This window comes from Salmo salar, chromosome 09, assembly GCF_965601325.2.
Source record: "Salmo salar chromosome 09, fSalSal1, whole genome shotgun sequence".
Lineage (NCBI taxonomy): Eukaryota > Metazoa > Chordata > Actinopteri > Salmoniformes > Salmonidae > Salmo > Salmo salar.
Window position 1 is genome coordinate 60,591,073 of NC_138299.1, and position 27,328 is coordinate 60,618,400.

At 44.0% G+C, this 27,328-nt stretch overlaps 1 protein-coding gene and 1 long non-coding RNA gene across 2 annotated transcripts in view; one reads left to right on the top strand and one right to left on the bottom strand.

The window, feature by feature from the left end:
• The window catches only part of LOC106611505 (glycine receptor subunit alpha-4), a 133,056-nt gene that overhangs the window by 85,081 nt on the left and 20,647 nt on the right, over positions 1-27,328 (bottom strand). The window lies entirely within an intron of this gene.
• Positions 1-27,328, top strand: part of LOC106611506 (uncharacterized) — a 32,005-nt gene that overhangs the window by 728 nt on the left and 3,949 nt on the right. The window lies entirely within an intron of this gene.

Consider the following 27,328-nt stretch of genomic DNA (forward strand, 5'->3'; position numbering starts at 1 on the left):
CAGTAAGGATATACAAGAGTTAAAGGCAAGCCTCGAGATGAATGACAAAAAAGCTGCAACATTGAAGAAAGACACAAACTAGCTAAAAGGGACAGTCAATAAGATTGAAACCGAAGTTAATGAACTTAAAAGGAGAACATCATTCTGAGAGAAGCCTTACATGACATACAGACTAGATCCATGAGAGAGAATCTGGCACTTACAGTTATCCAAGAGAAAGAAGGAGAAGTTCCTGAATCTGTAGTTAGAGAGTTCCTCCTTTACAGCGCTTCAGATCCCACGTGAAGCTATCGACAAAATCCAACTCGAACGTGTACACCGCTTCCGACAGAGAGGGCAGAGGTATGAACACCCAATCGTTGCCAAATTTGCTTTCTTTAAAGCTAAAATAATGGTTAAAAGTCTGGGTAAAAGACTTGCTAGCACAAAAATAGGCATGAATGACCAGTTCCTGAAGGAAATTGCAGAACGGCGCAAAGATCTGTATCCAGTTTTCAAGGAAAATAGATTGAAAGGGAAACGCGTAGCTCTCGTGGTCGATAAACTGTATATTGATAACCAGTTGTTCAGAGACACAAATACTACTCCATGGCTATTCCAAAAAGTACAAAGTTCTCATAGAGGAGGCAAATAATGAAACACACAATTCTATCCCTGTAATAACACAACAACAAAAAATATAGCTTTTCTATCTATATTCAAATATAACTAGACCTTTCTTGATTTGGGCTCTGGGATGGTGCAACTGTTGAGAATCTGAGTGTATGGTTGTTGTGGGGGTAAGGGGTTGAGTGTGTGTGAGTTTGTGTGTGTGTGTGTGTGTGTGTGTGTGTGTGTGTGTGTGTGTGTGTGTGTGTGTGTGTGTGTGTGTGTGTGTGTGTGTGTGTGTATGTGTGTGTGTGTGTGTGTGTATCCCACAACTGTTGCGAGGGAGTAAAATATGTTAGGGACAATATAGGATGATTCACAATAATTTTTTGCTAATATAATAATTGCTTGCCATAGTGTAATTTTGGTAATGGTGAAACTGGTGAGAGGTAAAAATCCTTCGCATAAATTGCCTACATGACCACAAATATTAAAAGCTAACTTTGGAAAATAAGATAAATAGGATTTTTAAAATATGTATTTATAAATATATATTTTTTATATTTAATCGAGGTTAGGGCATCGGAAATACATTTGGCTGTTGATCTGCTGTTGATCTGCTTCTGTTTTGTGGGTGGCACTGTGTGCTCTTTTCAAAGGTTGGGTCCCGGTCTCTCCGGGGCTGTGGAATCTGGGGGGTCAGGGGTGGTTTGCTGGGCATTGGGATGACAACACAACTCGGGATGAGGAGGGGTTTTAGTGGATGGAATAGTGGGGACCAATTGGAGGTTTACGTTGTAGCAATGCAAATATCATGGTATAGATGTATAGACACTCAATCATCATGTTACTTTTTAATGGTACGTTTACAAACATATATTTTCATAAATAGAATTGAAACTTGTGTCTCATGGTAAGTGGTGAAATAAGTATAGCCAGTTATAATTGTAATGGCTTAACAGATAATAAGAAAAGACGATCAGTATTTGCCTGGCTAAAAGAGAAGGAATATAATATCTATATATTTCTCCCAAGAGCAAAGAAATTCAAAAGGGGTGATTATATTAATTAATAGTAAGTTTGATTTTGTGCAAATTGTCCAAACAGATCATGAAGGTAGATGGATTATTTTAAATATGTTTTTGGACAATAAACAGACAATAAACAAACATGACTTATTAACCTATACGGTCCAAATAATCATGATCCAAGCTTCTTTTAAAATATATATCAGAATTGATCAGCTCTACAAGCAACATTAGACTCTATTATTATGGTGGGGGATTTTAATACCGTTTTTAATACCTCTATGGACCGTAAAGGAAATCACACTACAAACTATCACCCTCAGGCACGTACGGAAATCATAAATGTTATGGATATATTGGAATTAGTGGATATTTGGAGGCTTAAATACCCTGACCTAGTGAGATATACATGGCGGAGGCTTAATCAAGCTAGTGTGGTGGCTAATTTCTGCATTACCAAATGAGAAGAGTTACAAACACTGAGTTAAACTACATCTTTAATACTTAAGATACTTTTGCAAAAGCACTTGACCTTCAATAATGAACCATTAAATAAGGTGATTACACAATGGCTACTGAGATCTTTATAGCAAGATACACCCCTTCAACGTATATTGACGAACCATAAATCTTAGTAACAGTTCACAAAGGTTAAGTTTTGTATGACAGATATCCATAAAACACAGCAGGTAGTAACTGCTATATCAACCGGGTTCATTGTATAGCCCAGTATCTGGTCCCCTTAGAACCGTCCCTCCCTGGTACGGTATTGAATAGAACTACTAGCTCATGCCCTCTGGAATACTTTACACTAAAAATCTCCTTTGTCAGTGCTATCTCATAGTGGCCCATCCTCAGTAAAACACCTCTTGTTCCCACTCCTGGACAAGCTCACTGAGAGGGGAGTGACCTGCGCACAGACATTGTGGAGACAAATAATTGGTTCCCCATTAATCACGCCATCCCTTCACATGGTTTAAGAATAGGTAAAGACACATTCCCATGAAGACAAGTCTGACCTCTCCCCTCTCTGGGCCCCAAGTGACTGAGCCCCAGCTAAGGGAAACGTGGAACTGAAACATACCAGAGTCCAAAGGACACTTTCTAATGACAAGTCTCTCACATAAGCATATTATACTAATAAAACATCTTAATCATCTATGTTACCCAACTAATTCTGATTCATCTACCACACTAGTCGTCTTGATTACTTTCTTATGTCATTTTCTCCATCACCAAAAGATGAAAAAGTGTTTATAGGGGACAGAATGTGGTCGGATCATCACATAATTGGCATATATATTACCCTTACAGAATTTCCACATGGGTGAGGATATTGGAAATTGAATCAAAGCCCACTGGATGATAACTTGTTTATAACTAGGACAGAAGAATTTATAATTTACATTTTCCGACATAACATAGGTACAGCAGAACCCCTTATTGTATGGGACACTTTTAAATGTGCCTTTAGAGGCCATGCAATTCAGTACTTATCTATAAAACAAAAGCAATTTAGATCAAAATATTCTAGCTAAATGCTTGGCGCATAAAATTTAAAAGGTTTTGTCAGATATTATTCATCCTTATCAGACAGGTTTCTTACATGGATGATACATTGGAGATATTATAAGACAAGTACTGGAAACAATAAAATACTATGAACCATCGGGGAAACCAGGCCTGGTTTTCATAGCTGATTTTGAAAAGGCTTTTGATAAAGTACAACTGGAGTTTCTATATAAATACCTAGAATATTTCAATTTAGGAAAATCTCTTATAAAATGGGTTAAAGTTATGTATAGTAACCCTAGGTTTAAAATAGTAAATAATGGCTACATCTCAGAATGTGTCACGTCCTGGCCAGTATAAGGGTTAATTGTTATTGTAGTTTGGTCAGGACGTGGCAGAGGGTATTTGTTTTATGTGGTTCGGGGTAGTGTTTTTCTAGAAGGGCATTTGATTTATGTATTCTGGGGTTTTTGGGCACTGTTTGATATTCATGTAATTCTATGTTTAGTCTAGTGTGTCTGGTTCTATGTTTAGGTAATTGGGGTGGAGACTCAATTGAAGGCAGGTGTGGCCTATTTGCCTTTGATTGAGAGTCCCATATATTAGGGTGTGTTTGTATTTTGTGGGTGATTGTTTCTTGTCTAGCGTGTGTGAGCATGAGAAGACTGTTTCATTGATCGTGAGTTCGTTTTGTTATTTTCGTGTTCATTTTGAGTCAAATAAAAGTTCAAGATGAGCAACCGCATACCTGCTGCATTTTGGTCCTCCTTTCCCAACGACAACCGTGACAGAATGTTTTAAACTGTTAAGAGGAGTAAAACAAGGTTGTCCAATATTGGCATATCTATTTATTATTGCCATTGAAATGTTAGCTGTTAAAATTAGATCCAACAATAATACTAAGGGATTAGAAATCTGTGGCTTAAAAACAATGGTGTCATTGTATGCTGATGATTCCTGTTTTCTTTTAAAACCACCATTAAAATCCCTCAACAGCCTCATAGAGGATCTAGATACTTTTGCTATCCTCTCTGGGTTAAAACCAAATTATGATAAGTGTTCTATAGTACGTACTGGATCACAAAAAAATGCAACTTTTACATTACCATGTAGTTTACCAATAAAATGCTCTGACGGGGATGTGGACATACTCGGTTAACAAATCCCGAAAGAAAGAAATGATCTCACTCCAATAAATGTTTATAGAAAGTTAGCAAAAATAGATAAGATCTTGCTACCATAGAAAGGAAAATACCTGTCTATTTGTGGAAAAATCACCCTGATTAACTCTTTAGTCATATCACAGTTTACCTATTTGGTTTTGCCTACACCTAGTGACCTGATTTTTAAATTATATGAACAAAAAATATTCCACTTTATTTGGGATGGCCAAACAGACAAAATTAAGCATTAGACCTCTCATTAAAGGCATCAGTCATACAGAAGTTATACTTAAATCCTAAATGGTTCTCTTGTAAATTAGTAAGAATGTCTCACCCCATGTTCAAGGATGGCCTTTTTCTCTTTAACCAGATTACAACTGCCCACTTTCGGTTATTTGAAAACAAATTAATCTCCAAAATATCGTTGTTTTTTAAACAAAACTTTAAAAAGTTGGTTGAATTTATTTTTATCCACCTGAAAAGACAGAACAAATAATACAACAAATATTGTGGTTAAACTCAAATATACTAATTGATTAAAAAAAACATTTTTTATATAAAATGTTTTTTTTTTTTTTTTGAATTTTGAAAATGATATCATAAATTACACTGGTGGAGTTATGTCACACATACAGCTGGGGGGGGGGGGGGATTATGGCAGTTGGCACTTTTTATGGCAGTTTTGGAGCAGTGGCTTCTTCCTTACTGAGCAGCCTTTCATATTATGTCGATATAGGACTCGTTTTACTGTGGATATAGATACTTTTGTACCTGTTTCCTCCAGCATCTTCACAAGGTCCTTTGCTGTTGTTCTGGAATTGATTTGCACTTTCGCACTAAAGTACGTTCATCTCTAGGAGACAGAACGCGTCTCCTTCCTGAGCGGTATGACGGCTGCGTGGTCCCATGGTGTTTATACTTGCGTACTATTGTTTGTACAGATGAACGGGGTACCTTCAGGCGTTTGGAAATTGCTCCCAAGGATGAACTAGACTTGTGGAGGTCTACAGTTTTTTTCTAAGGTCTTGGCTGATTTATTTTGATTTCCCAATGATGTCAAGCAGAGGCACTCAGTTTGAAGGTAGGCCTTGAAATACATCCACAGGTTCACCTCCAATTGACTGAAATTATGTCAATTGGCCTATCAGAAGCTTCTAAAGCCATGACATTTTATGGAATTGGCAAGTTGTTTAAAGGCACAGTCAACATAGTGTAAGTAAACTTCTGACCCACTGGAATTGTGATACAGTGAATTATAAGTGAAATAATCTGTCTGTAAACAATTGTTGGGAAAATGACTTGTGTCATGCACAAAGTAGATGTCCTAACCGACTTGCCAAAACTATAGTTTGTTAGCAAGACATTTGTGGAGTGGTTGAAAAACAAGTTGTAAGGACTCCAACCTAAGTGTATGTAAACTTCCGACTTCAACTGTATATGAAATTCAAATCAATCATGTTTCTAGTCTATTGCATAGTTACAATGTGCAATCATTGATGTCCCAGGAGCAGGAGTGGTAAACACTGTTGAAGTGTATAATTGTAATACATACATGCAGACACAGCATCATAAAAATAATGGAGTTTGATATGACTGAAAAAGAATGTCTCAGAGATTCATACCTGAACCGCACCTTTATTTGCCAAGGAAGAGTACATGATCAGTGAATATATTCAATGTACAGGCTACAATGTGGGAATCTCATGCGTGGAAATAACTACAGTACATGTGCACGTAGGACTTGCATCCTTGGCACAATAATGTTATTACATTCTACTCTATCTACAGTGAGGGAAAAAAGTATTTGATCCCCTGCTGATTTTGTATGTTTGCCCACTGACAAAGAAATTATCAGTCTATAATTTTAATGGTAGGTTTATTTGAACAGTGAGAGATAGAATAACAACAACAAAATCCAGAAAAACGCATGTCAAAAATGTTATAAATTGATTAGCATTTTAATGTGGGAAATACATTTACATTTACATTTACGTCATTTAGCAGACGCTCTTATCCAGAGTGACTTATAAATTGGTGCATTCACCTTAAGATATCCAGTGGAACTTAGTAAATAAGTATTTGACCCCTCTGCAAAACATGACTTAGTACTTGGTGGCAAAACCCTTGTTGGCAATCACAGAGGTCAGACGTTTCTTGTAGTTGGCAACCAGGTTTGCACACATCTCAGGAGGGATTTTGTCCCACTCCTCTTTGCAGATCTTCTCCAAGTCATTAAGGTTTCGAGGCTGACGTTTGGCAACTCGGACCTTCAGCTCCCTCCACAGATTTTCTATGGGATTAAGGTCTGGAGACTGGCTAGGCCACTCCAGGACCTTAATGTGCTTCTTCTTGAGCCACTCCTTTGTTGCCTTGGCAGTGTGTTTTGGGTCATTGTCATGCTGGAATACCCATCCACGACCCATTTTAAATGCCCTGGCTGAGGGAAGGAGGTTCTCAACCAAGAATTGACGGTACATGGCCCCGTCCATCGTCCCTTTGATGCGGTGAAGTTGTCCTGTCCCCTTAGCAGAAAAACACCCCCAAAGCATAATGTTTCCACCTCCATGTTTGACGGTGGGGATGGTGTTCTTGGGGTCATAGGCAGCATTCCTCCTCCTCCAAACACGGCGAGTTGAGTTGATGCCAAAGAGCTCCATTTTGGTCTCATCTGACCACAACACTTTCACCAAGTTGTCCTCTGAATCATTCAGATGTTCATTTGCAAACTTCAGACGGGCATCTATATGTGCTTTCTTGAGCAGGGGGACATTGCGGGCGCTGCAGGATTTCAGTCCTTCACGGCGTAGAGTGTTACCAATTGTTTTCTTGGTGACTATGGTCCCAGCTGCCTTGAGATCATTGACAAGATCCTCCCATGTATTTCTGGGCTGATTCCTCACCGTTCTCATGATCATTGCAACTCCACGAGGTGAGATCTTGCATGGAGCCCCTGGCCGAGGGAGATTGACCGTTTTTTTGTGTTTCTTCCATTTGCGAATAATCGCACCAACTATTATCAGCTTCTCACCAAGGTGCTTGGCGATGGTCTTGTAGCCCATTCCAGCCTTGTGTAGGTCTACAATCTTGTCCCTGACATCCTTGGAGAGCTCTTTGGTCTTGGCCATGGTGGAGAGTTTGGAATCTGATTGATTGATTGTTTCTGTGGACAGGTGTCTTTTATACAGGTAACAAGCTGAGATTAGGAGCACTCCCTTTAAGAGTGTGCTCCTAATCTCAGCTCGTTACCTGTATAAAAGACACCTGGGAGCCAGAAATCTTTCTGATTGAGAGGGGGTCAAATACTTATTTCCCTCATTAAAATGCAAATCAATTTATAACATTTTTGACATGTGTTTTTCTGGATTTTTTTGTTGTTATTTTGTCTCTCACTGTTCAAATAAACCTACCATTAAAATGATAGACTGATCACTTCTTTGTCAGTGGGCAAATGTACAAAATCAGCAGGAGATCAAATACTTTTTTCCCTCACTGTATATGCTTCATTAATGCCATTCAGACTTGAAGTTGATACAAAACTATGATTGCTGCGGTTCATAGATAGGTTCTGAACTAATATTCATACCAAACGTTTTAGGGTCCATACACAGATCGGCCACATACTGTAGCTAGCTACACATCCATAGGCATACAGTTATTTTTATCCTCCACTACACAATAAGCATGTGAATAGTTAGCTAGCTATATTACTTCAGCTGAATTGCAAGGCAAGCTTACACAATTGTACTTTAGATTTGCAGTAAATGCTTTAGCAAGCTAGATTCTTGACATCCACTGTTTCACAAGACGACAGCCTGGTTTGCTGGTTTTCTCAGGAGTCCCTAAAACATTAAACAACATGACTTACAAATTCATTCTCCTAACACACTAGCTAGCTGGCTAATGTTTGCTAGTCAGATAACTTGCTAAATAGCGATTTTCATGAATTAACTTTATGACAAAAGAATATGCACAAACATTTGTCTCTACATTAACTAACATATTCCTCTCAATTGTACATGTTTTGCTTGACTCGTTATGACATTATAACAACTTATATCTGGTTCCACCGTAGTGTTTACTCAGCCATTTTGTTGAAGAACGCCACAAGGCAAGGGTGGCTCGCGTTAAAATTTGTCATTGGAACCACTTGATACAATTGCTAAAAAAAAAACCTTGGGACCCAAATGCATAATGAGTGCTCTAACTCCCCCTTGTGCTGGTCTGGAGCAATGAAGCCCTGACGCTGTGTACCTCTAAGTCCCACGGTGAAAGATAGCAACTTTAAAGGAGGAACCACTGTAATCACCCCCCTTGGCATTTTTCCTATTTTGTTGCCTTACAACCTGGAATTAAAATTGATTTTTTGGGGGGTTTGTATCATTTCACTTACACAACACGCCTACGACTTTGAAGATGCAAAATATTTTTTCTTGTGAAACAAACAAGAGAATAAGACCAAAAAAATGTTAAACTTGAGCGTGCATTGAAGAGCCACCTTTTTCAGTAATTACAGCTGCAAGTCTCTTGGGATATGTCTCTATAAGCTTGGCACATCTAGCGACTGGGATTTTTGCTCATTCTTCAAGGCAAAATTGCTCCAGCTCCTTCAAGTTGGATGGGTTCCTGCTGGTGTACAGCAATCTTTAAGTCATACCACAGACTCTCAATTGGATTGAGGTCTGGGCTTGGACTACGCCATTCCAAGAAATGTAAATGTTTCCCCTTAAACCACTTAAGTGTTGCTTTAGCAGTATGCTTAGGGTCATTGTCCTGCTGGAAGGTGAACCTCCGTCACAGTCTCAAATCTCTGGAAGACTGAAACAGGTTTCCCTCAAGAATTTTCCTGTATTTAGCGCCATTCATCATTCCTTCAATTCTGACCAGTTTCCCAGTCCCTGCCGATGAAAAACATCCCCACAGCATGATGCTGCCACCACCATGCTTCACTGTGGACATGGGGTTCTGTGTGGATGATGAGAGGTGTTGGGTTTGCACCAGACATAATGTTTTCCTTTATGGCCAAAAAGCTAAATCTGACCAGAGTACCTTCTTCCATATGTTTGGGGAGTCTCCCACTTGCCTTTTGGCAAACACCAAACGTGTTTGCTTATTTATTTCTTTAAGCAATAGCTTTTTTCTGGCCACTTTTCCGTAAAGTCCAGCTCTGTGGAGTGTACGGCTTAAAGTGGTCCTATGGACAGATACTCCAATCTCCACTGTGGAGCTTTGCAGCTCCTTCAGGGTTATCTTTGGTCTCTTTGTTGCCTCTCTGATTAATGCCCTCCTTGCCTGGTCCGTGAGTTTTGGTGGGCGGCCCTCTCTTGGCAGCTTTGTTGTGGTGCCATATTCTTAATTTTTTTAAATAATGGATTTATTGGTGCTCCGTGGGATGTTCAAAGTTCCTGATATGTTTTTTAACCCAACCCTGATCTGTACTTCTCCACAACTTTGTCCCTGAACTGTTTGGAGAGCTCCTTGGTCTTCATGGTGCTGCCTGCTTGGTTGTGCCCCTTGCTTAGTGGTGTTGCAGACTCTGAGGCCTTTCAGAACAGGTGTATATATACTGAGATCATGTGACAGATCATGTGACACTTAGATTGCCAATGGGTGGACTTTACTTAATTAATTATGTGACTTCTGTAGGTAATTGTTTGCACCAGATCTTATTTAGGGGGGCGGCAGGTAGCCTAGTGGTAAGAGCGTTGGGCCAGTAACCGGAAGGTTGTTAGATTGAATCCCCGAGCTGACAAAGTTAAAATCTTTCCTTCTGCCTTTGAACAAGGCAGTTAACCCACTGTTCATAGGCCATCATTGTGAATTAGAATTTGCTCATCGGATGTGGCAGGGCTTATAAACTATTATAGACTACAAAGTGAAGCACAGACTGAGTCTGTAATATCAACATGTTTCAAGCAGACCACCATAGTCCCTGTGCACAAGAACACTAAGGTAACCTGCCTAAATGACTACCAACCCATAGCACTCATGTCTGTAGCCATGAAGTGCTTTGAAACGCTGGTCATGGCTCACATCAACACCAAAAAAATTCTAGACCCACTCCAATTAGCATACCGCTCCAACAGATCCACAGATGATGCAATCTCTATTGCACTCCACACTGCCCTTTCCCACCGGGACAAAAGGAACACCTATGTGAGAATGATATTCATTGACTACCGCTCAGCGTTCAACACAATAGTGCCCTCAAAGCTAATCACTAAGCTAAGGACCCTGGTACTACACAACTCCCTCTGCAACTGGATCCTGGACTTCCTGACGGGCCGGCCCCAGGTGGTAAGGGTAGGTAACAACATATCCGCCACGGAGATCCTCAACACGGGGCCCCTCAGGAGTGCATGCTCAATTCCTTCCTGTAGTCCCTGTTCACTCATGACTGCATGACCAGGTACGACTTCAACACCATCATTACGTTTCCCAATGACACAACAGTCGTAGGCCTGATCACCGACAACGATGAGACAGCCTATAGGGAGGAGGTCAGAGACCTGGCCGGGTGTTGCCAGGATAACAACCTCTCCTTCAACGTGATCAAGACAAAGGAGATGATTGTGGACTACAGGAAAAGGAGGACTGAGCACGTCCCCATTCTCATCGACGGGCTGTAGTGTAGCAGGTTGAGAGCTTCAAGTTCCTTGGTGTCCACATCACCAACAACCTATCAGGGTCCAAACACACCAAGACAGTCATGAAGACAGTCGACAATGCAAATTTCCCCTCAGGAGACTGAAAATATTTGGCATGGGGCCTCAGATCCTCACAAAGTTCAACAGCCGCAACATCGAGAGCATCCTGACTGATTGCATCACTGCCTGGCATGGCAACTGCTCAGCTTCTGACCGCAAGGCACAACAGAGGGTAGTGCGTACGCCCCAGTACATCACTCGAGCCAAGCTTCCTGTCATCCAGGACCTCTATACCAGGCAGTGTCAGAGGAAGGCCCTAAAAATTGTCAAAGACTGTAGCCACACTAGTCATAGACTGTTCTCTCTGCTACCGCACGGCAAGCGGTACCGGAGCGCCAAGTCTACGTCCAAAAGGCTTCTTAACAGCTTCTACCCCCAAGCCATAAGACTCCTGAACAGCTAATCAAATGGCTATCCAGACTATTTGCGTTGCCCTCCCCCCAATTTTACTCTGCTGCTACTCTCTCTTTATTATCTATGCACAGTCACTTTAACTCTACCTACATGTACACTACCGTTCAAAAGTTTAGAAATGTCCTTGTTTTTGAAAGAAAAGCAAATGTCTTTGTCCATTAAAATAACATCAAATTGATCAGAAATATAGTGTAGATGTTGTTAATGTTGTAAATGACTATTGTAGCTGGAAACGGCTGATTTTGAATGGAATATCTACATAGGTGAACAGAGGCCCATTATCAGCAATCATCTCTCCTGTGTTTCAATGGCATGTTGTGCTAGCTAATCCAAGTTGATCATTTTAAAAGGCTAATTGATCATTAGAAAACCCTTTTGAAATTATGTTAGCACAGCTGAAAACTGTTTTGATTAAAGAAGAAATAAAACTGACCTTCTTTAGACTAGTTGAGTATCTGGAGCATCAGCATTTATGGGTTCATAAAGCAAAGACTTCCCTACAGGATGCTAGGCAAAGGTATTGAACAGGAATATGTGGTGGTGGAGGTGTGGTTGAGAGGATGTGTGATAGTGGTAGTGAACTACTATAATCGATTGAAATGGCAAAGTGATGGAAAATCTGATAGAAATGAAAGATCTGGTGTGCCTGAATGATGGCCGAGGGACCAGGATTGATGTAGCCACAGGGAAAGAGTCTGCCTTGGACCTCACTCTGGTATCTAGTGCGATGGCAGGAATCTGTGAGTGGGAGGTATGGGAGGAGTCGACAGTAGGGAGTGATCATTACCCCATAGTATGTACAGTAGGTCGGAGGGAGGAGGAGGTGTCAGTGGATGGAGTAGGCAGGAGGGTGTTTGGAAGGGCAAAGTGGGATCAGTTTCAGGAGCTGAGTGAGCAACTGATGGCTCGGGTGGATATGAGAGGGGATGTGGATAGTATGAATAACTGGGTGAGAACAGCATTGGTGGGGGCATAACTTCCAACATCTGATTCAATATAAGCAGGCCCAGGCCCTGGTGAGGAGAACTATCCGTCAGGCAAAGAGGTCATATTGGCGTTGGTTTTGTGACACCATTGGAAGGGCGATATCTGTGCGAGAAGTGTGGGGATGATTAAGAGGTTGAGTGGGGTCAGAAGGTAGTGGGATTATCCAGTGTTGACGGGTGGGAAGGACGTGGCAGTAACAGATGAGGAGAAGGCAGAGATGATGGCTAAAGAGTTTGTCCAAGTACATAGCTCTGAAAATGTTTCAGAGGAAGGGCAAAGGGAGAGAGAGAGAATGAGAGAGGAGCATCCTGGAGTGCTGGATAGGAGGGAGGATGTAAATGATGCGTTGAATGCACCATTTACCATGACAGAGGTGAAATGGGCAATAGGTAAGGCTGGGTTAACTTCACCTGGGAAAGATGAGGTGTGCTATGTTATGTTGGCCCATCTTAGTGATGAGGCACTGGGTAAGGTATTGGTGTTGTACAACAGAATGTGGGAGGAGGGGAAACTACCATGCAGTTGGAATGAGGAATTAGTGGTACCAATCCGTAAGCCAGGGAACGACCCAAAGAGGCCAACAAGATATCGGACAATAACTTTAACATCACATGTATGTAAGATTATGGAATGCATGATTACGGTGAGGCTAACTTACTTCCTGGAGAGCAGGGGGCTAGTATAGCCACAACAGAGTGGGTTCAGGAAGGGTAGGGGAGCTATGGACTCAGTGCTTTGCTTCGAAGCAGAGGTTAGGAAGGCTCAGGTGAACAAGGAAACTGTTGTAGTTGTCTTTTTTGATGTAGAGAAGGCATATGATATGATGTGGAAGGAGGTGTTGTTAATCAATCTTGATGTTATGGGGTATGAGAAAGAACGTACAACTGGATAAAGGATTTCCTGTTTGGAAGGTCTATGGAAGGTCTAGGTGAGGGTGGTTAACTCTCTATCAGGCAGCTACCTGGTGGATAATGGTACACCACAGGGGAGCGTGATTAGTCCTCTGTTGTTCTCAATCATGATCAATGATGTTTACTCTCAGGTAAAGACGGATATTGGGAAGTCGTTATTTGCAGATGATGGGGCCTTATGGAAGTGGTGAAGAAATGTGCCATACATAGTCAGGAAGGTACAGGAAGCAATTGATGAGTTAGAGCGGTGGGCATTAATGTGGGGATTCAAGTTCTCTGTAGAGAAAACTCAGACAGTGTTCTTTACCAGGAGGAAGGTGGGAGATGAGGTATGTTTGAGGTTATATAGGAGAAAATTGGAGAGGGCGGGGGCCTTGACACTAGACTGACCAGGGCAGAACACATTGAGAGAGTGGTGGGAAAGTATAAGAAGGTGCTAAATGTGATGCGCTGTCTGACGGGGAAGGAGTGGAGGGCTGGCTGTTCCTCATTGAGGACCATGTATGTTGCATTAATCCGATATGTAACAGACTATGGCAGTATAGCGTATGTTTCGGCAGCCCGGACATCATTGGAAAGGCTAGATGTCATAATGGGGCAACGACTCAGAATATGTAGTGGGGCGTTTCGGACATCCCTAGTGGCTGCACTACAGGTGGAGATTGGGGATATACCATTGAAGATTAAGAGACAGCAGCTGGCAATTAATTATTGGGTCAACCTACAGGGACATGGGGTGTCTCATCCTGTGAAAGGGATTTTACAGGCATGCTGGGAACATGAGCGAAGACAGAACACAAGCTTTGGGTGGGTGGGTAATTATTTATTGTTTTGTTTAGTATTTTACTAAACATTTCTGTTAATTATTATTATGTATTTTATTTTTAAATCTTATTTAACTAGGCAAGTCAGTTCTTATTTACAATGACTGCCTGCAACAGCCAAACCCGGACGACACTGGGTCAATTGTGCGCTACACTACGGGACTCCCAATCACGGCCGGTTGTGATACAGCCTGGATTCAAACCAGGGTGTCTGTAGAGACACCTCTAGCCCTGAGATGCAGTGCCTTAGACCGCTGCGCCATTCAAGAGCCCAGGCGAAGGAGATAGGACTGTATGGAAGTGAGTTTAGTCGAACGGTAGCTATTTCTGTAAATCCACCATGGCTACTCCTGCCTCCAGTAGTTCATCTAGAAGTGTTGGAGAGACTACAGAAATATAGGGAGGGTGATCCATCTGATTTGTTTAAGATCTGTCTGGATACTGTGTATCAGACTTTAAATGTGATAGGAAAGCATCCAACAGGAAAGTGTGATTATTGCCAGGAAACAGAGACCGTGGAGCATGTATTGCTACAGTGTGGGCAGTATCAGAGGGAAAGAGAGAGGCTGAGATCTAGTATGAGGGAGAAGGGGAAACAGGCAATTTATTTAAAGAGTATATTGAGTAGAACGTCATTAGATATAGTCTCAAATATTTTGTTGTCTTTTTAAAGAGCAACGGGCTGGCAGGTAGGATTTAATTTATCCCTGTCTCTGGCCAACACTCCAGTACAGTAGGTGGCAGTAATGCACCATAACATTGGATGCCAACCCCACCGAAGAAGAAGACTTCCTTTCAAGTTGGGTGCTCCCGACATTCCAGTTAGCGTTGTGAAGCATAAACGAAATAAACATGGAATACGTCGATACACACTGAAAGCCGGGACTCCACAGATCATGAGGATGTCTTATTTGTCTGCCTGTGACCTATCGTTATTGACCACCAGCCCCAAGAGTCGAAATTTGTATTTTACACATTTTCACCAGACATCTTACAAGATAATCTTTGATTTGGTCTGTGTTGGGGGGTATGAAATGAATCATTCCATTGGTAGGAACAAATCTAGCCTATTGCCAATGTTATCTGATGATGTATGACTTAATGGCAACATCGAATGTTCACCGAGTGACATTCTTTGCGCATCAAAAATATGACGCCGCCTGCTTACGCGCTGTAGTCATCCATTACACAGGGGATTGGCTACTATGGCAACTTGACAGTCTTGTAGCCAATGAGATAAGATTTCCAGGGATATGCAGTTGACCTGGGTGGGACAAAGCAAAGCCTAGAACCTTTTGTGCATAATGTGAACTATTGCTACATGGCTCAGATGAGACGCACCGAGCACGCTACATTACATTGTAAACAGATTTCTTCATCAACGAGGATTTCAACTCGGCCGACAAAGATTACTTTCTAGAAGGATTGGATTCACTTTTAGATCTGTAAGTAATTTTTTTTATGACTTTATATAGCCAATTTAGTATGTATTTTGTTTCTTGTAAATTGTCTGCTTTTTGTGCTTTGGATTTAGTTTACATAAGCCTAATTGCAATATTATATAATTCCAAAGTAGTTATTGTCTGTTTCATATTAGTTCACTGTTTGCTGTTCCAAGTTTCATCCTTAACTTTGGAGAGGCCACTAGACTCTCATGGCCATTGTTTATTTGTGGTTTTCACCTCTCCCTTTGTCTCCAAAGTGTTACTGTTTGCACTGTGTGTGCTTCACACCGTATACGTGAGTCACTGTAGAGATAAAGTTAAAGCTTGGTGTTTTTAATCTACAGTAATGTCGTTTTGTAAATTTTGTTAACTGTAATTTTATGTCTTACAACAATATATCTCTTTATTTTATTTACCACAGAGTGGAGGATGCATAGGATTTTGATGATGACGTTTGAGAGCCACCCCTCCCCAGCAAGCGCCCCCGCCTGTCATGGTCTTCACCCCCCACTGCTATGTCAATCACCCCGTCTGATGGTTCTACATCCACTTTTCATAGACTTCTTGAATTAGAAAATTGGGGCTTATGGTGTCACATCTGCTCCTGATACGCCCTCTGGTGTTCATCCGGTGTCTCCTTGACCTGCAGTTACTCCCCCTGTACACTCTCTCTCTCTCCTTCTCCCTCTCTGTGTGATTGTGTGGTTGGAGACAGGTGTGCTGGAGTCAGAGCAAATCCCTACCAGCTGCAACTCATTCCATAATCAAGACCTCTACAAATACTCAGTCCTGCCACTTCCACTCTGCCAGATTGTAATCTCTGCTCAGTCAGTGCATGATTCTAGCCATTTATGATTATTCAAGATCCTGTTACTCTACTGCGCCTGTTTCCCTGCCTGACACTGTTTATCCTCTCATTGCAGTTACCGGTCTGTCTCTGGCTCATGTCTCCTGTTCCACATCTCACCACCCAACTACCTTGCTCTGGATTTTACTCACCACCACTACCTTGGATTCCCCTCAGGACCTGTTTACCCTGTTCTACTCAGTCAACTCCAACCTCAGTCTCCACATTAGTTTTTTCTGCAACTTATCCAAGCTTCCCCGGATCTGCACTCCATATCTCCCTGTTTAACAATAAATATTTAGGTTCATTCATCCCTGTTTCCTCATCTGAGTCTGGTCTTGGGTTCCCCTGTGTCGCTCTGTTTAACATATGGCACTATTTGTACTAACAGAATCGGTTTCCCCAAGACCAAGGTAAACAACATGACCAAGACAGCGGAGAGGGGGACCATGCGTTGGATCAGGACTAACAAGCTGCTTTTTGTGAAATTGAAGGACACTAGGGAAGTAACCATGCTTACCACACAGCATAAGGCATTCAATAACAACCATGTCTCAAGGAGGGTGAAAAAGGAAGAATGGCCCTGTTTCTTTGAAGGACTACAATGCCAGCATGGGGGGTGTCGACTTATCTGATGCTCTGATAGGCTACTACCAGGTCCTCCAATACTTATTTTTTTACCACTTTGTTGACATTACTATAGTAAATGTTTTCATTCTCTACAAGCAGATGGCCAAAGCAAAAGGTCAAACCCCTCTCTCCCAGTCCAGCTTCTGGGAGCAGATGGTGTTGGATATGGCTGAATTGGGGGCCCAAAGCAACTTCACAACCATCACAAGACCCCCCCACTCAAGGTAAGCGCCACTATCCAACACACAATTTGCCTCTACCTACATGTACATATTACCTCAATTACCTCGACTAACCGGTGCTCCCCGCACATTGACTCTGTAATGGTACCCCCTATATATAGCCTGGCTATTGTTATTTTACTGCTGCTCTTTAATTATTTGTTTTATTTTTTACTTGTCTATTTTTTACTTCACTTAACTGCATTGTTGGTTAAGGGCTTGTAAGTAGCATTTCACTAAGGTTGTTGTATTTGGCTCATGTGACAAGTAACATTTGTTTTGATGCCATAAGATAAAAGGAAGACCTGCAAGCATTGCACAAAACACAGAGGGGGGAAAAAAGGGTGAAATACCAGATTTTCTGTCCGAAATGCCAGTTCGCTTTTTGTTTCCTGGCAGAGAGGGACTGCTTCAAATACTGTCACGACATGCACAAGCTACAGTGAAAGTGAAATCTAATCATCTACACCTGGGACGTGAAATGAACACAAATGCCATTTGTAAATAGTTTAGCTTATTTATATTTCTGCACCTTTTTTGGTGAAGGACATGTGTGTAACCAAGGTTGTTTATTTTTTCATGTATATCTGTTGCTTTTGTATTGTTTTTGGAAACAGTTCATTTGTATGTGGGACCAATACATTGGATATGCCTAGGCTAAATGTTCAGGCACTTTGGAGAGGTTGAAAAAACACTTGGATTATCCCCTGTATGTCCCCCGACACCACCACAATGTTGGAGAGAGGTTGGTGTTGTAGAAATGTAGTTTTTATAGTGAACAATAACTTTTAGGCACATCCAGTATGCAAAAACAGTGCAATTACCACATTCAAACACTTTGGAGAGGTTGAAAGGACACTTGAATAATTCACTTATAGCTTGTCAATGAAAGATTACTTTCTAAAATAAAAAAAGAATAAAAAAATTGTTGTTTCGTGTATGCTTGATCTTGTGTATTCTGAACTATAACTCATATATTCTGATAATTTCCTCAATCTCCCAGATGTCGTCTTTCCAAATATACCAAGTTTTGGCATGTCAGAATCCTGTAATTACACATGAATAGCAGTTACTTTTGGCTATGTCTATTTAGGCGGAAATCTACATTTGCCATTATATTTAAGAGGTTAGATAACTATTCAACCCCCTGAGTCAAGACATGCTAGAATCACCTTCGGCTGCGAGTCTTCCTGGGTAAGTCTCTAAGACCTTTGTACATCTGGATTGTACAATATTTGCCCATTATTCTTTAAATTCTTCAAGCTCTGTCAAGTTGGTTGTTGGTCATTGCTAGACAGCCATGTTTTATGTCTTGTAAAAGATTTTCAAGACGATTTTGTCTTAAATGGAAATTACTCAATGTTTACAACTGGATTGAACTCTACCCTGTGGATCACGACGGCGGGGTTTGAAGGCTTCTAGCAGGGTTGCGTCCCAAATGGCACCCTATTCCCGACAACCGACAGTGCACTACTTTTAAAGTGCTCTATATAGGCAATAGGGTGCCATTCAGGATGCACCCCTGATATACAGTCAGCTCTGCTCAGCCCTCAGTTTTCGGATATCTCCTGTCTCGCCTGTCTTCCTGTCCTCTCCGTATTCAACACACCTTCCCACACGTCTCAGAGATCTGATATCAGCACATTTTGCCTTCACGTTTTGCCTTCAGTCATGCTAGCAGTGCTTCAGTGAGGATCTCTGATAGAGAGGGATTTTGCTAGCTGTGAAAGATAGCTTTGATGTGTCTGTTTAGGGCTGGATATACAGCTGGAGCACAATGATAGGTCAGCCCTATACATACATTAACTGCCTTGCTCAAGGGCAGAACGGCAGATTTTTTTCCACCTTGTCAACTCTTTGAAACGGCGATCTTTCGGTTACTGGCACAATGTTAGGCTACCTGCCGCCCCCTAGACTACCTGCCGCTTGTACTGTATACTCCATCTGGGGTTTACCATCTACATTAGAATACTACGAGAATATCTCCTCTATTGTTCTATTTTCTCATCCATAGTGCATTAGATCGGATCTGATAATTGATTAAGCAAGTAGGCGACATCTTTTCTCGTTAGGCTAACATGCTTATTGTGTGTGTTTTGCTCTTCATACACAATATTTACAGCAGATGTTTGGGTTGATGTTGTCCTTTACGCCCGTGTTTCCACTAACCTTGCGGTATGCAAAGCGGGTGTGATCAAACGTCAGTATAATGTCACTGATCAAAGAAGCAGTGTGTTTCATGTTCTTAATCTATTCAAAGTAATGAAATGCAGCAATTAGAGAGGAGTAAGATTGGATTATTTATGCAAGCAAACTGGATTGGTAATTGGGCTAGATAATGAAGTTACTGTGTGTGTGTCAGCACAGATTATCTCCCAGTGTTCACCTTCCCACCACTGACAAGATGCCACCTTGGTTTCAAATCCCAGTGGGAACTCTCACCTGCCCGGAAATCCCACACAATCCCACGGGAGGAGCCTACTGTCTAATCAAAACCTGCAGTTTGCATCCCAAATGGCACCATTTCCCCTACATAGTGCACCACTTTTATAAATGTAGAGAACACGGAATAGGGTGCCATTTCGTACGCAAATGCACCATATATGAGTGAGATGATCAATGTCTTCCACTTACCACCTGAGCCAGTATGAATATGAATGGGGGGTGTCAGCGCTGATCAGTCTCATTGGTCATTACTTGGCCTGATATCCGAGGAGCACTTGCGGTGAACTAGCTGCCCTTAACCCTGGCTCCTCTGTTTGGTCATTACATGGCTGAGTCACAGGGTTGTTACAGTAGCTTAGCCCTCCTCGGATGCTTTCATCGGGGGAGAGGCTGAACTCTGGTGCCCCCCCCCCCACAACCTCTATGCCCCAGGGACTGAAGCCCATTTACTGTCAACCCAGATTGCGGCGAACCAACGTCCAAGCAGGAGTGGGTGAGTCAACTGGCGCTTGACCCCAATTACGGACCAATGTGCCTTAAACCAATGTGGACACAGCTCTACTGGGTCTGCCCTTCTGGATAACAGAGGCTCAACAGGTTCCGCATACATGGTAACTCAGACACACAGACAGACACACGCTGACGCATAGACCGAGAGCGAGTAGAGACACACACACACACACTGGCTGCACTGGGTATGACCCACATTTTGGCCAAGAGAGTGAGAGAGGGAAAGGAACGCCAAAGGCATGGCCGCTGGTCTCTCTGTTTCAACAGGATGACCAGAGCCAGACAGACAGTGGTGGAAAGAGGCATGGCAAAGCTGGACTTGAGCCTGCCAGAGATTGTGTGTGTGTACACGTTTAACTATACTTGTGAGTACGAGATGTCCTCACAAGAATAGTAAAGTGAGGACATTTTGTCTGTTCTCATTTGTAAAATGGCTATTTTAGGCTTAGGGCTTAGAATTAGGGTTAGTGGTTAGGTTTAGGGTTAGGGGTTAGGGAAAATAGGATTTTGAATGGGAATCAATTGTTGCTCCCCAAAAAGTCACAAATACAGTATATTAATGCATATGTGTGTGTGCGTTGCTCATTTTCTATATCACCCATGCATTTAATGTAGCATTTGACTGTACAAACCCTGGCAGGAGTTTTTCCTCTTCTGAGACAGATGCACAGTAACAGATAACACAGACTGGATGTGAATGCTCGCCACTGTAAGTCTTAACAAAGCCTGAGACTCTACTGCTCCAATGGAGAGAGGGAGAGTTTGTACTGCACACAAGGGAGGCCATACTGTTCCCTCGAAATAAAGTTTATCTCAATCCTGTATTAGCACCTTTAAAAATCTGCAAATGATGATGTATACTATATGTCTAATTAGCCACTGTTAGCCTCAGAGATTATTTAATTTTTATTGATGCTATCAGAAGTACATGTTTTCACACCCTCATAGCCATTGTCAAAAACTCCCTAACACTTAAGATTTTTGATCTGTGAAGTTACCAAGCTGCTTTTTCAGGAAGAATATTGCATTACTAACAACAACTCATTATTCAACAGTCAGTTCTAATGAGAACAACATTTTAGTCTAAAGCCAGACATGTGTTGTTTAAACCAGCAAAAGTAACCCACAAACTCCTCAACACTATGGAAAATTTGATCCACAGATGAGCCTTTGCCATAAATATGTTTTTTAAATATGGAATATGGAACAACAGCACCTAAAGTAAATTAGGTCACATTCAGTAAGCAGGTAGAAAAGTCTTCAAATTGAAAGCAAAATGAGCTTTCAGATGGATGGTATCTCAATGTTTTCTACCATTTCATACCTACTGAACGCTTCCCAGCTCTGCTCCGCTATCTGTGCCAGCCTTCTGAGATCCCTTTCAGCCTGATAGAGGAGACATATGGAGCCGAGCGCGCAAGCACGCAAACACACGCACACACATCAGTCAACAGCTTCCTGCAACCCGGTGACTAAATTAAATTCCCGTCAATGCAACACCCAGAAAACACTAGGAAGCCTAGGAGCCCCATCTGAGGAAAAAATTATATTGTCTTTGTTTTTGTTTTTCTATATTTTTATTTTGCCAGTTGCTGATAAAGCAGGGAGGGGTGATGGAATACATTTACAAAGGAAATGTCTAGAAATGGAACCATTGTGTCCTATAGATATTATTGGGTTTGCCTTTTCTCTCATGTTGTCCCAATGGTTCCTGATTCACTATGGTATATTATGTGTTGATGCCTGATTCACACAAAAGGGCCAAACTGAGCTGTACTGAGCTGGCCTGGTTATGGGTCCACCATAGTTGCTGGAACCATGCAGGAAAGGACTACATCAAAAAATATCCAGGCCGGTATGGTTTGGGTTGGCCTTATAGTGTGGATCAGCCAACCGAGTAGAAAGACTGGCTCCACTCCTGAACAGTTTAATCCTCACTCACTGGCTGGTCAAACTCCAGCAGAGAGCCCGTGCCAACTAGTATAGTTGTCCAGAGGACATGTCCTCTTTTGTGTGGAGTGCATTCTGTTTGCAAACTGGCACCACCTTTCACACCACACACACACACACACACACACACACCACACACACACACACACACACACACACACACACACACACACACACACACGCTGCCGCATTGCCATGCCACAGTCCACTTGATTTCTCTTTTGCTCTGGGCATGATACATGCTGAGTACAAAGAGATGTGGACACACTTTTCTATTTTTGCCATTTAAGGACCGACAAGTGCATTAAAGTACAGGACAATGGCATATAGCTAATCCCATTGTAAGTGTGTGCATGTGTATATGTTTTCCTCATGACCTGAAGACAAAAAAATAAAAAAATAAATCACTTTGTGTAGATAAAGCATTTCTCTACACTCACATTGACAACTGCTAGCCATGTATGTGACCAATAAAATTAGATTTGATTTAAATTGTTATAGTATAAAAGTACCCACCACACAGTGCCATCAGTTTATATCTACGACCTGTTTATCCAACAACCAAATGATACGCCCCTTTATTGAAAGGCAAACGACCCTCCAGCCAATAGGCAGCCACTCGTCAGTCAGCAATTTGGCCACATCCCCACAGCATAACGATGTGCTGGGCATCTAACGGGGGTCAGGCAGATGAATGTGGGGAGCCTCAGACGGTGGTCAAGCATCAAAGTGAAATTGAAAACAATGTCTGTATCCCAAATGGAACCTTATTCCCTATATAGTGCAATACCAAAGCCCTATGGGACACTCTATAGGCCCTGGTCAAAAGTAGTGCACTATATAGGGAATATGGTGCCATTTTGGATGCAACCAAGGACAAACAGCAGGGGCCCAATCTGAATCTGTTTGCCCGATAAAGGAGAGACTGCACCGGGGAGGAGGCTGTGGGTCATCTCTGCTGTGCTCAGATAAACATGAAGACAGCATGGCCACGCATGCCTAATACAGTAAGGTATCACGGTGCCTAGCAGGAGAGGAGACTGGGGAGGTTTTCTAAGGGAAGGGTGTGCAGGGTCGTGTTCATTAGGCACCAAACGGAAAAAAAGCTGAATGTAGGGTAAGGTGTAGACCTTACTGTGAAATGCTTACTTACAAGCCCTTAACCAACAATGCAGAGTAAGGAAATTATTGCTAAATAAACTAAAGTAAAAATATGTGATGGATCAAAGTGTATTTCCTTGTTTGTTTGGACACATGCTCAATGCTTATACCCACAAATACTGAATTCCCATGAATATTTCATAATGATTGATTATTTTTCCAGTGTGTCGGCACTGTGTTAGTATGTATGTGTAGCGTCTTGTCTGTGGTGTGGCGGAAAGAAGCGCAGGAAGCAGCGAACACTGTGTGGTAATTTTAATTAAGAACCACCCGTACAAAATAAGAGGTCTCCCAACAACAGGGAAAAATACAATGGACAAGCACAGTCAACAAACGCAGTTGACATACAGAAAAACAATCCCGCACAATAGGGTGCGGGCCAGCTGAACTAAATAGCCCTCTTAATTACCTAACTCAGGGCAGGTGAGAAAACATAAAAAAAGGGAAAAAACAAAAAGGGAATCGGTGGTAGCTAATAGGCCGGTGACGACGACCGCCGAGCGCCACCCGAGCAGGAGGGGGCGCCACCGTCGGTAGGAATCGTGACAGTACCCCCCTCCTGACGCGCGGCCCCTGCAGCGCGCCGACACCGGCCTCGAGGCCGACCCGGAGGACGAGGCGCAAGGCGATCCGGACGGAGGCGGTGGAACTCCTTCAACATGGATGGGTCCAAGACGTCCTCCGCCGGCACCCAGCACCTCTCCTCCGGACCGTACCCCTCCCAGTCCACAAGGTACTGCAGGCCCCCCGCCCGGCGTCTCGAGTCCAGAATGGCCCTTACGCTGTACGCCGGGGACCCCCCGATGTCCAGGGGGGGTGGAGGGACCTCCGGCACCTCATCTTCTTGTAGGGGACCAGCCACCACCGGCCTGAGGAGAGACACATGAAACGAGGGGTTAATACGGTAATAGGAAGGGAGTTGCAACCGATAACACACCTCGTTTATCCTCCTCAGGACTTTGAAGGGCCCCACACACTGCGGCCCCAGCTTCCGGCAGGGCACGCGGAGAGACAGGTTCCGGGTCGAGAGCCAGACCCTGTCACCCGGTGCGAACACCGGCGCCTCACTGCGGTGGCGGTCAGCACTCCTTTTCTGCCTAGCACTGGCCTCCTTCAGTGAGTCCTGTACTGCTTTCCAGGTCTCTTTGGAGTGCTGAACCCAGTCCTCCACCGCAGGAGCCTCGGTCTGGCTCTGGTGCCATGGGGCCAGGACCGGCTGGTACCCTAGCACACACTGGAAGGGTGACATGTTAGTAGAGGAGTGGCGAAGTGAGTTCTGGGCTAACTCTGCCCAAGGAATATACCTCGCCCACTCCCCTGGCCGGTCCCGGCAATACGACCTCAGGAACCTGCCCACCTCCTGGTTCACCCTCTCCGCCTGCCCATTGCTCTCGGGGTGATAACCGGAGGTTAAACTGACCGAGACCCCCAGCCGCTCCATAAACGCCTTCCAGACCCTGGATGTGAACTGGGAACCCCGATCAGAGACAATATCCTCCGGCACCCCGTAGTGCCGGAAGACGTGGGTAAATAGGGCCTCCGCAGTCTGCAGGGCCGTAGGGAGACCGGGCAAGGGGAGGAGACGGCAGGACTTAGAAAACCGATCCACAACCACCAGAATCGCAGTGTTCCCCTGAGAGGGGGGAAGATCTGTCAGGAAGTCGATAGACAGGTGCGACCATGGCCGTTGCGGAACGGGGAGGGGCTGTAACTTCCCTCTCGGTAAATGCCTAGGAGCCTTACTCTGGGCACAGACCGAACAGGAAGAGACATATGACCTCACGTCCTTAGCCAAGGTGGGCCACCAATACTTCCCCCTTAGACTCCGCCCTGTCCTCTCTACACCAGGATGACCCGCCGCAGGTAGCGTGTGCGCCCACCGAATCAACCGATCGCGAACATCGAGCGGCACATACATGCGCCCCACGGGCACCTGCGCAGGCGCAGGATCCAACACCAGTGCCCGCTCGATGTCCGCGTCCACCTCCCACACCACTGGTGCCACCAGCCTAGACGCTGGAATGATGGGAGTTGGATCGATGGGGCGGTCATCCGTGTCATACAGACGGGACAGCGCGTCGGCTTTAGTATTAAGGGAACCCGGTCTATATGAGATGGTAAACCTAAACCGGGCGAAGAACATGGCCCACCTTGCCTGACGTGGATTCAGTCTCCTCGCTGCCCGGATGTACTCCAGGTTTCGGTGGTCGGTCCAGATGAGAAAGGGGTGCTTAGCCCCCTCAAGCCAGTGTCGCCACACCCTCAAGGCTTTGACTACCGCTAGCAACTCCCTGTCCCCCACATCGTAGTTACGCTCCGCCGAACTGAGCTTCCCTGAGAAGAAAGCGCAGGGGCGGAGTTTCGGTGGCGCACCCGAGCGCTGTGATAGCACGGCACCCACCCCAGCCTCGGATGCGTCCACCTCTACCACGAACGCTAAAGATGGGTCCGGGTGCGCCAACACGGGCGCGTCGGTGAACAGGGTCTTCAACTTCTTGAAGGCTCCGTCCGCCTCCGTCGACCATCTCAAACGCGCCGGCCCCCCCTTCAGCAGTGAGGTAATGGGAGCCGCTACCTGGCCAAACCCCCGGATAAACCTCCGGTAGTAGTTGGCAAAGCCCAAGAACCGCTGCACTTCCTTCACCGTGGTTGGAGTCGGCCAATTACGCACGGCCTTAACGCGGTCACACTCCATCCCCACCCCCGTGGTGGAAATGCGATAACCCAGAAAGGAGACGGCTCGTTTGAAAAACTCACACTTCTCAGCCTTAACGTATAGGTCATGCTCCAGCAGTCTACCAAGCACCCTGCGCACCAGGGACACATGCGCGGAGCGGGTGGCGGAATATATCAGAATGTCATCGATATAGACAATCACGCCCTGCCCGTGCAGGTCCCTGAGAATCTCGTCAACAAAGGATTGAAAGACGGCTGGAGCATTTTTCAACCCATACGGCATGACGAGGTACTCATAATGGCCTGATGTGGTACTAAAGGCGGTTTTCCACTCGTCTCCCTTCTTGATACGCACCAGGTTATACGCGCTCCTGAGATCCAATTTTGTGAAGAACTGTGCTCCGTGAAATGATTCCACCGCCGTAGCGATAAGAGGTAGTGGGTAACTAAACCCCACCGTGATCGCGTTTAGACCTCTATAATCAATGCACGGACGCAGACCTCCCTCCTTTTTCTTCACAAAAAAGAAACTCGAGGAAGCGGGTGAGATGGAGGGCCGAATGTACCCCTGTCCCAAGGATTCCGTGACGTATGTCTCCATAGCCGCCGTCTCCTCTTGTGACAAGGGGTACACGTGACTCCTGGGAAGCGCAGCGTTAACCTGGAGATCTATCGCACAATCCCCTTGTCGATGAGGTGGTAATTTAGTCGCTCTCTTTTTACAAAAAGCGATCGCCAAATCGGCGTATTCAGGGGGAATGCGCACGGTGGACACCTGGTCTGGACTCTCCACCGACGTGGCACCTATGGAAACTCCTAGGCATTTCCCTGAACACTCCTCCGACCACCCCTGGAGAACCCCCTGTTTCCATGAAATGAGGGGATTGTGACCAGCCAGCCAGGGGACCCCCAGCACCACTGGAAACGCAGGTGAATCAATAAGGAAAAAGTTAATGCTTTCCCTATGATTCCCCAGCGTTACCATGTCCAGCGGCACCGTAGACTCCCTGACTAGCCCTGACCCTAATGGTCGGCTATCTAAGGAGTGCACGGGGAAGGGGGAATCTATCGGCACCCGTGGAATGCCCAGCTTAATGGCAAGTCCACGGTCCATAAAGTTCCCAGCTGCGCCTGAATCGACTAGCGCCCTATGCTGGGAAGAGGGAAAAAATTTAGAAAATGAAACAGGCAAAAACACATGACCAACAGGGGGTTCTGGGCGAATCTGGTGCTGACTCACCTGAGGTGACCGAGAAGTGTTCTGCCTGCCTTCTCGACTCCCAGACTGGCTCCTCCAGCACCGGTCGGCCGT